The sequence below is a fragment of the Xiphophorus hellerii genome, chromosome 5 (assembly GCF_003331165.1).
Source record: "Xiphophorus hellerii strain 12219 chromosome 5, Xiphophorus_hellerii-4.1, whole genome shotgun sequence".
In the NCBI taxonomy this organism is placed as follows: domain Eukaryota; kingdom Metazoa; phylum Chordata; class Actinopteri; order Cyprinodontiformes; family Poeciliidae; genus Xiphophorus; species Xiphophorus hellerii.
Window position 1 is genome coordinate 34,176,389 of NC_045676.1, and position 13,764 is coordinate 34,190,152.

The following is a 13,764-nucleotide window of genomic DNA, read 5'->3' on the forward strand; positions in this document are numbered from 1 at the left end:
TGCCTTTATTTCATCTTATTTTGTGTAGTATATGGTTGACTTCCGGATTTTGATTTGATGCTTTTATTTTGATGAGAGAGCTTCTGCTGTTCATGTTGTGCAGCGGCAACAGAAGGAACGGAAGATAAGTTGCAACAGTGTTATAAAAATGTATCTTGTTATTAGTGCCCCCTTGATAGAGGCACAAGGTATGTTTATTTTATGAATGAGGATATTTCTAATATTGATCAGTATTGAGTTGGAATTGTGAATTTGTTTTATTGTAATCAAATACGGTATAGTTTTTGAATCAGTTGATATTGTTAGTAGTGAACGTTATTTTCAGTTTTCAAATGTTACGGTTGTAAGAGGGTATTTTGGAGCTTACTATCTTTTGGTGTTTGCGTTTGTGCTACAGTTCCTACGGTGAAACTCAGGATTTACTTCAATAAACCTCACTGTTCATCAGTAAAGCCAAAATCCTTATTTGGGGGGCGCGGGGGGTCTGATACAGTAATAGCTTAGACCTCCTGGAGTAAGAGCTTTACCATCGGTGGTCATAGTTTCACCCTGGGGATTAAGATCAAGTAACAGCAAGGCAACGGCACGGAGCAGCGAGCTGCAGCAACGGTTGTTTTGTTAACAACGGAAAATATGAAAAAACAAAGTGAAAAGGAACAAGGAAGGGACAAAACTGTTAATGAAACGTTACTGAGACAAACGGAACGGCTTAGTGTACCCACTAAGAAGATTCTCTTACATCAAACAGAAATGAATGACATGAAAGACTTAATGAAACAGAGAGATACAAAGTGTGTCAAGGCAAAAATTAAAGGACGTTGAATGCAGAGAGAAACAGTTGGCGAAACTTAATATGGATCTTGTAACTTAATTATCGTTACCAAGGCGATCAGAGCGCCCTCCTGTGTTAACGGAGAAAATGATAGCCTACCAAAAGGAAGAATTAATAAAAAGAGAAAAAAACTATCAATTCTTTATGAACAATTGAAGGGCTCATAAGAGCATCCAGAGAAAGCTTAAAGTCTGACTTATCAGAGCAAGAGTTAAGTGCAATGGCAGACAATATTGAAAATGCATTGAATGCCATGATGAAATTGTACAGTGAAATAAGAGAACATAGTTCTCCATCTCCTGATCTAAGATGCAAAATGGATTCTTGTGAAGCCCTCAACAAAAGATATTATGAAAATACTAAGTGAACGTATAACAGCTATAGAAGATTTTGATGCAGAAAGAGAAAAGCAGCGTCTACATCAGCTACTTTCACAAGAGTTCGCCCGCTTCATCTACAATACTGCCTCAATGTCTGGTCCGACATTTCAAGTATTGCAGCCAAAAGGATTGATGCAGCTGCAGAATTAGCTGCAAATGAAGCAGAATTCAAGATTGTCCAGGAGGAGATCAAACAAAAAGAAAAAATAAGAGAAATGGAGGAGCAGTACAGAAGAGAATTAGAAGTTGGAAATTCTGAACTTAAAGGTCTAGAGGCAGAAAAGGAAATGATAGCAGCTCATGCAAAATATATGATCTATGACAGAAAAATCAACAGGAATATGGACAATCAGCAAATTGCAGCAGCAAAACATGCCATTCACTCTTGACCACCATGCTGCTTATGCAGCACAAGGACCCCCTATTGGCTTAACCATGACATTGATGCCACAAAGGAATGTAACAAACCCCACCAGTAACAATGAAAATGATTCAAACCCTCAAATTAATTCTCAAACACCTCTTACAGAGATTTTCCAGCTAGCCCAAGCTATTCAAAATAGCATAGCCATAAACAAAATCCCAGTGCCAATGGTTACAGTTTTCAGTGGAGATCCAATTAGCTTTATTGAAAGAAAGGCCTCTTTCATTTCACTTGTTGACTGCAAAGCCATATCATCTGCTGATAAGCTTCACCTCCTGAAGAGGTGTCACAGGCCCAGCAAAAAACTGTCTCGAAGGAACATTTTACGATGAGGCATATAAGAATGCATGGCAAAGGCTTGACCAATGCTATGGTATAATCCTACTTACTATATACAGTATATGATACCTGATAACCTATGATAATACTTAGACATCCTTATAAGATGTTTTAGATAAGAAACGATGGCCTGTATCCTTTTTTTTTCTTGCGGCTCTGCAGCTTTTTGTTTCAAAAGACAAAACAGATTTTCTGATCAAAGCACTTTTCACAGCCACAGAAAAAAAACTCACATAAACCTGAAAGGTTTTTTTTTTTTTTTTTTCAAATCTACCTCATTTAAACAGGATTCCTGGAATTTTGATCCTTTTGACCAATGCTATGGTCAAGCCTTTGTTGTCCAAAGAGCTTTTAAAGACAAATTATCTAAATGGCCTAAAATAGGCTTACAGGATGCAGAGAGTTTTCAGATTTCTGAAATGCATGTCTTCAAGTCATGCCACATATAAAAGGTCTAGAGATACTAAATGACTGTGAGGAGAATCAAACATTGCTACAGAAAGTTGCAGATTGGCTACAAGCCTGTTGGAATACCCAGGTCACAGATACACTAATGAATGGCGAGAATTTACACAGTTGAGGCAGAGACTGAATGCAACCCAATTACTTCACCATATGCTGTTCACTCGTGCACCTCATCCTATGAGAAAAGAACCACAATGGACCTTAAATCAAACAGATCCACACAAGTTTTCACAACCCAAACCATGGTGCAAAACAGTAAGGAAAGAGTAGACAGCACATTAAAGATGCCCTGCTTGTTTTGCAAAGATGAATAACACCAGCTGTCAAAATGCCCAAACTTCTTAAATAAGACCTTGGAGGAGAAGCGCACATATATTAAGGATAATAAACTGTGCTATGGATGCTTGAAAGTGGGACATAATGTTAAGGATTGTTACTATCGCAACACATGTGACATTTGTAAAGGAAGGCATCCAACTTGTCTACATGATGAGAATTATAAAGCAAAGGAAAGACTTCTCGGCTCTATCAACACAGCTTCAAGCACTCCAGATGAGACCACACCAGCTACAGCTCTCAATGTTACAAAGGTTGGTCAGTCAAACAGCACATCAATGATTGTTCCTGTATCCACAGTTCAAAACCCATCTAAAGAGCAACAGCAGTATGTGGCAGCACATTTGTCAGTAAAGGAGTAAGCAAACGGCTCCAAGCAGATGTTCAACCTGTAAAGCTAACTCTAACTACCATGCTTGGTGTCCACTCTACTGTTAAAAGTAACCGAGTATCAGGACTGTGTGTGAGAGGTTATGACTCAGATATTTGCATCAACCTCCCTTCCTCCTACACTAAAGACTTCATATCAGTAAATTATGACAATATACCCACCAGTGAGACTGCAAAAAATTGGCCCCATTTGACAGAAATTGCTGATAAGATCTCACCTCTCCTGAGCTGTGATGTGGGACTCCTTATCGAATTCAACTGTCCCGGAACTTTAGCACCAAAAACAAGTTGTACTAGGAGAAGACTACAAGCCATATACAGTTTGCACAGACTTAGGGTGGAGAATTGTTGGAGGCTTCACATCATCACTCAGTGTAACAGTGTCAAGGTTGTGTAATAGAATCACAGTAAAAGAATTTATTTAATCTATTTAAGAGCCATAAACATTAAAGGCATAATTCATTGTTTACTAGTGATAGCCAAGGCCCGTGTTTCACCTATCAAGCCGACTACAATAACCAGGCTTGAGCTAACTGCAGCAGTAGTCTCAGTCTCAGTTAGTAACATATCAAAAAATTAACTACACTATGCTCAGGTGAAAGAGTACGTTTGGACTGATTCAAAGGTAGTTTTGGGCTACATAAACAACGATGTCTGCCTTTTCCATACTTTTGTAGCAAATAGAGTCCAAAGAATTCGCCAGAGTACAAGCCCTCAGCAATGGTTTTATGTGCCATCAGAGGAGGACCCAGTCGATGGTGCATCAAGGGGCAAACCTGTCACTTAGCATCTCTCATCTAACTGGTTCACTGGCCCCTCATTTCTCTGGAAAAGTGACCTTCCTACAACACAGAAAGTAAAGTTGGATTTGTCTATTTAAAATTCCTTTGTAAAACGTAAATGGCAAGTCCGCTAAGTGACCTGCTGTGCGTGGCAGTGCGCCACATGCACTGTTGCTTTGCATTGCGTCAGGAATATCGGTGGTCGGGGAAAATGACACAATAAAGCAAAGAATCTGAAAAGGGGACGCAATGTTTGGATATTAATTGAAAACACTACAAGAGCAAGATAACAAGGTCCAAGGGAATCACATTTCACAGGTCAGTAAAAAAGCTTTTATTAAAAGTATAAAAAGTGGGGAGTAGGATAGTTATGCTGTAGCTTAACTTTGACAAACTTAACGTAGCCTACCCATGCTGCGCAGTTCGGTGCGTTTCGGTTCAGTTAGCACAAAAATAAGGCGACCCAAACATCTACTTTGTGAGATTATCAGTTAAGCAGGTCTTTAAATTAGCTAATCAACCACCGCGAGTGTTCAGGCAATTACTTCTTAATGATCGCAAAATAAACATCAAGCCTGATTCCTGTCCGGCTTAATGTTGTCTGTCGGTTGCCATAACAACGGATCTGCGTGACGTTAGGCTGACAGAATGGTTTTAAGTTGTTCTCCTCGGTTTCTTTGTCCCTGTAGTTCCCGAGGCGTCCCCAGGCCAGCCAAGAGACATAGTCCCTCCAGCGTGTCCTGGGTCTTCCCCGGGGCCTCCTCCCGGTGGGACGTGCCCAGAACACCTCACCAGGGAGGCGTCCAGGAGGCATCCTGACCAGATGCCCGAGCCACCTCAACTGGCTCCTCTCGACATGAAGGAGCAGCGGCTCTACTCCGAGTCCCTCTCGGATGACTGAGCTTCTCACCCTATCTCTAAGGGAGAGCCCAGACACCCTACGGAGAAAACCCATTTCGGCCCCTTGTATCCTGTACAAAAGGTTATCTTTATTGTTAGAGATTGGCGGCGGTGCCATATGGGAGTGTGTCACATACTGGAACAAATTCTCGAATAAAATGCGAAATCTACATTTATAAAAGTGTTGATGGGAAAGTGATAGTGAAGGATGAGTTCCTGAGCTTCATTGTTACAAAAATGAGAACTTTGCCTCAGGAGGAAATTGTTTTATTAGCCTCAAACAATTTCTCCTCTGAGTGGATTGAGGCGTCAAAGTGCCAATTGTTTGAATTTTGCACAACCTCGATTCGTTGCATCAAACACAAAGACCCTCAAAAGGATGTTAACAACATAAAGGACCGTCTAAGGGTGCTTAACGAGTGTGCTGAAAACATTCCGAGATTTATTTTGCACTATCCGGATGTACTTCCACCAGTTGGTTTTAGCAACATGGATGCCTCTGCCCTACTCAGTAGGGTGGAGCAGGTGAGCCTGGACGTGTCTCGCCTAAGGAAGGCCTTGGAAACTCAGGCCACTGTGAATGAGAAGCTGGAAGCGGTAGCGACAGCTCTGGATCGCCGGATGACTGCAATCGAGAACTGTGTGACTTGCCTGGTCAAGCACACTCGACCAGTGTAGTACGAGCGCATTGCGAGGAAGCGTCACAGGAGCTGAGGACATCTGCTCACCACTCGCAAGTCCAGCTGTGTTGGAAAACTAGACTGGTCAAATTTGACTGAGAAGGACCTGGATGTATATTTAGCTCAGTCTGACATTTTGCTGAGTAATATTGAGCTGCCAAAGAATGCTGTAGCATGTTGTGATATTAACTGTAAAGACCCATTACATGGTATAGAGTTGTGCAACTTGTATGAAAGTATTGTGTAGTCTCTTCGTGTCTCCAGTAGGGCATTGTATAACACTAAGCTGCACAAAGCAAAACCAGGATGGAATGAACATGTGAAGAAGCTTCATGCTGAGGCCAGGTGGGCCTTTATGGTTTGGGTTGAGGGAGGCAGACAGAAGCATGGTCTTCTTTTTGAGTACAACAGGCAAATGCAAATTTTAAATATGCCCTACGTTTTATAAAAAAAATGAGAATACAATGAAGTCTAATATGATTGCAAGAAAAATGTAAAACAACTGCACACATGATTTCTGGAAGGAAATAAAAAATATGAATAATTATAAAACAGGTCTGCCAATTAATATTGATGGCATAAATGGAGCAGAGAAAATTACTCTGATGTGGGAAAAGCATTATTATTAGGCCCGAGCAGCAAAGTGCTGCGAAGGCCTATTGTATCTGTACTGTTTCTTCTTATTCTTATTTTAGGGTAGGGTATTTTACCCTACCCTAAAATAAGAATAAGAAGGGGTAGTACCCTACCCCAAAGAGGCGCCTTTTTGGAGGCTTTAGCATATTCAAAAACTCACCAAACTTGGCGGATGCATACGGGGAGTTTCAAAATTTCGTATTTTAAGGTCGTCGCAAAAAAAATGGCTCAACGTCGCCACCTAGCAATTTTCAAAAGACCCATTGCTATTCACTTACTTCATCGTAGAGACTTGAAATTCGGTACAGTTGTAGAGCTCACTAAGACGCTCAGAATTTACAAGTAATGTCATAGTGCAAGTATCGCAGGAAGTCAGCCATGTTGGATTGAAGGTCCATTTTTGACCCTATTTTGGCTGTTTACAGCCTTCGTATTTGATCAAACTCCTCCTAGGGATTTCGATTGATCGGCTTCAAACTCGGTCAGTCTGATCATAAGGCATGGCCAATTAAAAGTTATCAAAATGGTGAGTTTTTGAGCATGTTGAAGGGGGGATACCAGGGGTCAAAGTTCACCTACTCGCCATGAAACAAAAACCTCTTATATTTCCTATACAAAAACACATAGAGGGACCAAACTTTCAGTGATTGATCGTCATCGGGTGTCCTAAAATACCCTGTGGTGAAATTTTTTTTTTTACGTAGGCCACGCCCCCTGAGAGCAGGAAGTGTAATGTTTTACTGTGAACGGTCGCTATCTTAGCCCTTTGACCTAATCAACATGTAACTGTGTCCAGAGACAGAAGACATGTTGGTGTGTTGTGGATTCCAACCCCGACCGGCTGCGATGAAGCAGGTGGGCGTGGCGGCATTGCGAACGCCGTCGAAATTCGTTTGGCTCTGAATTCCACAGTTTCGGGCCAACCTGCTCCAAACTCACTAGGATGGAACCTTATCCACCCGCCAACAGGAATCCATAGCGACATTTGGTGGGCGTGGCCTAATTTCTCTATAGTGCCCCCTAGAATATTTTAAAAAATCAGCCCCAAGCCATGCTTTAACTTAGAATTACGAAACTTGGTACACATGTGTATCTTGTCAGGACGTACAAAAAAGTCTCTTAGAGCCATGCTCTAAACCCAACAGGAAGTCGGCCATTTTGGATTGAAGTTCGAATTTTGACCCTGATTTTGACGTTTTCAGCCTTTGCATTTGATCGAACTCCTCCTAGGGATTTCGAGTGATCGGCTTCAAACTCGGTCAGTCTGATCATAAGGCATGGCCGATTCAATGTTATCAAAATGGTGAGTTTTGACCATGTTGAAGGGGGGTATCGGGGCTCAAAGTTCCCCTGTGATCGACTGTGTAATATGTAATTACAAAGGGGATCCCTGTCATGTGTAGGGCAATGCTGCCCTCTGGTGTCGAATTACTGAAATAATGAAACGTTTTCAGTAATTCGACACCAGAGGGCAGCATTGCCCTACGGATGAAATAGTTCGATTTTGTAATGAAGAGGAAAAAATTAAAAAATTGTATTTCTAACACAAAAACTCACAGAGACACCAAACTTTCAGTTATTGATCATCATAGGGTGTCCAATAATATCCAATGGTCAAATGATGACATCACTTAGGCCACGCCCCCTGACAACAGAAAGTCTCATATTTTACTGTGAACGGTCGATAGCTTCTGCACCAAACTTTGCACTAGTGATCCTGGTGGGATGCCTGACGAGCCTATGTCATCATATTATGACGTCATCTAAGCCCCGCCCCCTCACAACAGGAAGTGCTATTTTTTTCCTTGGAAAGTTCCATCTATGGCTCTCTTGACCTAATCAAAGTGATTCTGTGTTGGATGACAGACAGGAAGTTGGTTTCACTTGCTTTAAAGTGCCAAGAGTTTTCAATGGCGGCAACGCCTTTGGCATACGTTTGCCTCTAGATTCCACATGTTTTGACAGAGCTGCACCAGACTTGGCATGAGTGATCCTGGTGGGATTCCTGACGATCCTACGTCATCATATTGTGACGTTGTCTAAGCCCCGCCCCCTCACAACAGGAAGTGCCATTTTTTTCCTTGGAAAGCTCCGTTTATGGCTCTCTTGACCTAATCAAGATGATTCGGATGATGAGCTCTGTCAATGCTCGCTGCTGGCTGAACCGTGTGGGCGTGGCCAAATGGCGAATATCAGTCCCTCGCCATATGCATACGTTTGGCTCTAATTCACACATAGATCATCCGATTGGCGCCAAACTGGATATGTATGACCTTTGTTCACCTCTAAAGAGCCCAACAGGTTTGAAATGTAGTTTGACTCCACTGCGCCCCCTAAGTTAATACATTGGCTGTATCTCCTCGATGCATCGACCGATCTGCACCAGATTTTTTGACAGTCGTCGGGGAGCGCTGCCGAACGCATTCACACGTATCGCCTGGTGGACGGGTGGGGAAAATGCACGACAGCTCCTGCGGTGGCTAGCGGGCGGCGGTGCTGGAACTGCAGCAGAGCTTCTGCGGTGGGGAGCGGGCTGCGGCTCTGGAAACCTTGCGAGAGCTTCTGCGGTGGCTGGAACCCCCGCGGTGGCCAATAGGCCGGAGCGGCGCTTGATGCAAGGGCCGCCCGAGGCTGCTTGCAGCTTTAATTTACTATTATTATGAACTATTTAACTGTGTAAAAAGCTCCCCGTTTATGGCAGATTTGGCAGTATTACTCATAATGAAGACGTGAAAGTTTCAGTTCAAGAAATTTATAATGCATTCATGAGCCTAAAGAACAATAACGCCTGTGATATGGATGAGATGTTTGCAGAGCATTTCGAATTTTCAGGCAGAAAACTCTTTCCTTTGCTTGCTCTGTGTTTTACTGGGTTTTTTAGTCCATGGCATTTTACCTGATTCACTTTTAGCTGATGCCAATTCTACGTGGTCACGTGCGTGGCCGTCTCACAAACACACGCTTCCCGTTAGCTAAGTACAGCATAATGGCAGAACTGATACAACTTCTACACCTTGAAGCCTGTCTGCTACACAGTCTTACGTTAGCTAAACAGATCAATATGCAATGTGTACAGTATCTGACATACACTAAAGATTTTATTTTAGCAGAAAAGGCTTTGGACTAAACTGTTACTCATGTTAGCCACACTAGCACCAAGTACAGCTAGTCAATCAACCATCGCTGTGTTCACCTCTTACAGATCAACCACCGCGAGTGTTGATCTGTAAGAGGGAAGCGCTGATTAATAATCGAGAAATAAATATCAAGCCTGGAAACTTGATATCGTAACGGACTGAATGTTATGTTTTTAACGTAATCTTTGCTCGTCTTGCGGGGCGCAGGCGATTGCCACGGTAACAGGTGTGCTTAAACTACAAAGAGAGAGAAACAGTAAAAAGGTACGAGTGGTTTTGAGTTGATCACCTGTTTGGGTTATTTTACCTTTGTTTCCCTTTGCTGTGGCGCACTACAGCCGCTGTAGTTTCTAAACGTTGGACTAATTACCTCGTTCGTTTGTGAGTATACTGTACATCAGTGGTCCCCGACCCCCGGGTCGCAGACCGGTACCGGTCCATGGACCAATTGGTACCGGGCCGCGTAAGAAACAATTAAATATTTCCGTTTTACGTGAGTCTGGAGGAGCTTTTATTTTGAAAATCCTTTAACCGGACTCTCTCGGTTACATCTTGCGCGCCAGCATTGAGCCCACAAACAGCAAAATGAGTAAGAAACATATCAGATGTCTTTGGAAAGTTTCTTTGCGAGCCGAAAAGGCCCAGAGAAGAGACAGGAGAATGGATTTATCCCGGACCGGTAGGTGATTCCCACATTCCAAGCCCGCTCTGCATGATATGGTGACCGGCTCGTTAATGAGGAAATGAAACCTTCAAACTGCTTCGCCACGTAGAGACCAAGCACCCTGTGCATAAGCAACACTTCGGGTGTCATTGTCTCTCATCGCTCCCAGATGGAACCATCTCATTGCAGAGAAATAAGCTCAGGGCTCCCATTAGTCGCTATCGTAAGTTAAAATTTTCGCGAAAGTAAAATATTCGTTTTTGTGGCGCATCTGTATCTTATTTCGAAGGGATATGTAAACGTTACCATAGCGACCCGAGTCAGAGAGCGTTAGGGCAGTGGTCGAGAGTAGAGGAGTAGAGCTTGTGAGTTTTAGGTCTGGTTCACACGGCACGATTTAAGGATTGTCGGCCGATTTTGTGACCACACACGACACGAGCCGATAAAAATCCAACAGGTTCAGTCGGTTCGTGTGTCCAGCCACACGGCAGGAGCAACACACCACACGAACCGATTCCACTCGCGAACATCCCGACTCCAGAGGAAAATCCAGTAAAACCCCCAACAATACCATACGTGAATTTAGAATAATCAAACACAGATTACGATGTAAAAGCAGCAGTGATAGTTTGTGGACTCATTTTAAACGATAAAAGACGTGACAAATAGAAAAGGCGTTTGATAAAAGATGGCAGGAGCAGCCGCTCTATTTGCTGCACTATGATTTGAAGGTGAGTTATGTTTTAACATTTTTAACTGAATAAACATAGCCACAAATAATAAACATATATAAAATGACCTTTACATATTGTAATAAACATTTCCACATATCACCTCCGATGTCGACCGGACTCTCAGTTTCCATGTGAACTGTTTGGGATTCCCGCCATTCTTACGTCATAGCGCTTTCTGATTGGCTACCTGTCACATTCAACAGGCTGCGTTCTCGCTCCCAGTCAGGCTGCTAAATCGGGCCAAGACAATGTTGAATATGCCTGATTTTAGTTCGGGCATATTCAACACACCACTCACTGCAGGACGTTGTAAGATTGTCGTAAAGGGAAAATCGGGGGGGAAAAAAAAAAAAAAAAAAAAAAAGGTTTTAGCTGGAACGCCAACATGCAGAAGCATTATCTGACGGTCCCTGGCCGCAGCAAAATTGCCAAATCTTGACCGGTCCGCGGTAATAAAAAGGTTGGGGACCACTGCTGTACAACCTTCACAACAAACATCAAATAGAACAAATATATTTCATAAAATTTTAAACAAATGGCTTCTACCGTGGTAATTATGTGAAATTAAATTAATTATATCCCAACTTCAGAAGATTTGCCTTTACCTTTACAGAGCTCTTTGGTTCCTCCTATCAGTCTGTAGCTTCTCATATTGAGGTCATCAAACCAAATGTCAGATCTACCATAACTGACTGACACCTGCTGGCCTCAGGTTTGCAACCAGCTTGTGACTGAGAAACCAGTAACCTCCTCCCATATGATGACCTGAACTTGTTAGTTCCTCTGTCCATTTAGTAGCTGATATATTGTGAAAATCTGGTAGAAATGATGCACTAATCTAGTCATGTTTACATAGAAACAACGCGCCGCGAGGCTTTGTTTGTGAGACTTGCGGTCACGTGGGTTGGTTGTGGGCAGAGCTTGGTAAGGTCCATTGCCACTTTGCCTGAACGCCCGGGTTTGGACCCGCAATGAATTATGGGATATGGTGGGCCTTGAAGGCTACACCGAACCCATCTTTCAAATCTGGGGAAAAGAAGGACACAATTGAAGGCCGCATTTGGAGGAATCTTTGAATTTGGACAGGCCTTGTCGCCACGCTATGACATAAGCTGCCTGTAAATCTGGCCTTATGGAGCCACAACAATACCAGTTTAGACTTTGAGCTACTTGCTAAAAACTGAGATGTGTAACATTAAAACATGTATGGCTGCAACTATATTGCTGGTTGCTCTTCTCTTCAGTGTTTCTTTTAGCGTCTTGGCGAAGCTCTGCGGTCCTGCTACTCTTAGCTTCACTGCATCAGTTCAGCGTTACACCGGTTAGTGGCCTTGCTTTGATTCAGTTGTCAGTGGTTAGGTGTCTGGATTTCAAATATTTTATGTCCTATTGAGGGTTTTTATATATTTTGGCAGTGTTGTGAACATGTCAAAGTAGCAACTTATATTGAAAAATGTTTTAATGTCCGTCTGAATGATGCATGCTTCCATGAAAGGACAACGGAATATCGCTCTTATAAACATGTAATTACCAAAATCACAATACCCTCATTGTCTATCCCTCAGAAAAATGAACCAGTTTAATTTTTTAAAAATCCTTCCATGAGTGGAAGTCATTATAATGACAAAAAAGTCATTTTTTGGGATGACTATTTGGGCGCCCATAATAGAGGGCATTCATTTTATAGAGTTAACACCGTAAGTGGTGCTGTAAGTGGTCTTGTATGCAGCGGTGCTACCAACGCTTTTAAATCTCACTTAGTTTACCGGAATTTTTTCCGCTGTAACAGTAAGAAAGGATAATACTAATCAAAGCAAACTAAATGGAAATGCACGAAGAACAAAATGCAAGAATAAATTAAGAAACTAAAGTAAATACAGAGAAAAAACTCGGTAACACTTTATTTGAAGGGGTGTGCATAAGACTGACATGACACTGTCATAAATCTGACATAGCATCTGTCATGAACATGAAGGAGTCTTTATGAATGTTATGACTGTTGTCATGAAGTGTCTTTTGGTAAATAATGGCACTTTTAATGAAAATTTGCATTAAAAGTTGCATTTACAGAGCAAAAGTATTACAGTAAAAGTATCAACTTAGCATTATTTGGTAAATAATTACATTTTTATGCAAAGCTGCATTAAAATTTACATTAAATTCAATTAAAAGAGTCAATTTTGCATTAAAAGTGTCATTATTTGGGCGTGCTGTGGTGGCATAGGGGATAGCACGACCCACGTTTGGAGGCCTTGAGTCCTCGACACGGCCGTCGCTGGTTCAATTCCCAGACCCGGCTATATGTGCCGCATGTCTTCCCCCCTCTTCTTCCCCTTTTCCTGTCAGCCTACTTTCATATAAGGGACACTAGAGCCCACAAAAGACCCCCTGGAGTGGAGAAAAAAAAAAAAGTGTAATTATTTACCAAATGACACTTTGTGACAACAGTCAAACATTTATAAAGACTCCTTCATGTTCATGACAGGTGTTATGTCATGTTTATGACAGTGTAATGCCAGCCTTATGCACACCCCTTCAAATAAAGTGTTACCAATAAACCTATATGGCAAGGCCTTTCGAGCAATAATTAATACAGGGGACTAAATGGCAAGAACAAACAGACACCATTTTCAGATAAAAGATAATACTGTTGAAGTTCAATGAGTTTGTTGAGAACACATCTAGTACTAAGAAGAAATGTATTTTACAGATTATAAGAGTAAGGAACTTATCACTTATTTATGTTTTTAAATATATGTTATTTTATATATTTATTTCTTCAATATTATTTTTTATGTCAGTGTTAATGTCATGAGGCTGTTAAGTGACTCCATGACACTTTCAATTTGAATCATTAGGATTGGGTGAAGAACCAGCATTGTTCTTTGTAATTTCTATACAGTAAATATATTAATCTATAAATCAATAGACATGTCTATTGAGAAATACACTGCCTGGCCAAAAAAAAGTCGCCACCAAAAAATGGTCACACTCTCTAATATTTTGTTGGACCGCCTTTAGCTTTGATTACAGCCCGCATTCGCTGTGGCATTGTTTCAATAAGC

The 13,764-nt window shown here is 41.8% G+C and overlaps 1 protein-coding gene across 4 annotated transcripts in view; it reads right to left on the reverse strand.

Annotated features, from left to right (window-relative positions):
* tmem131l (transmembrane 131 like) overlaps window positions 1-13,764 on the reverse strand; it is a 95,074-nt gene that overhangs the window by 6,060 nt on the left and 75,250 nt on the right. The window lies entirely within an intron of this gene.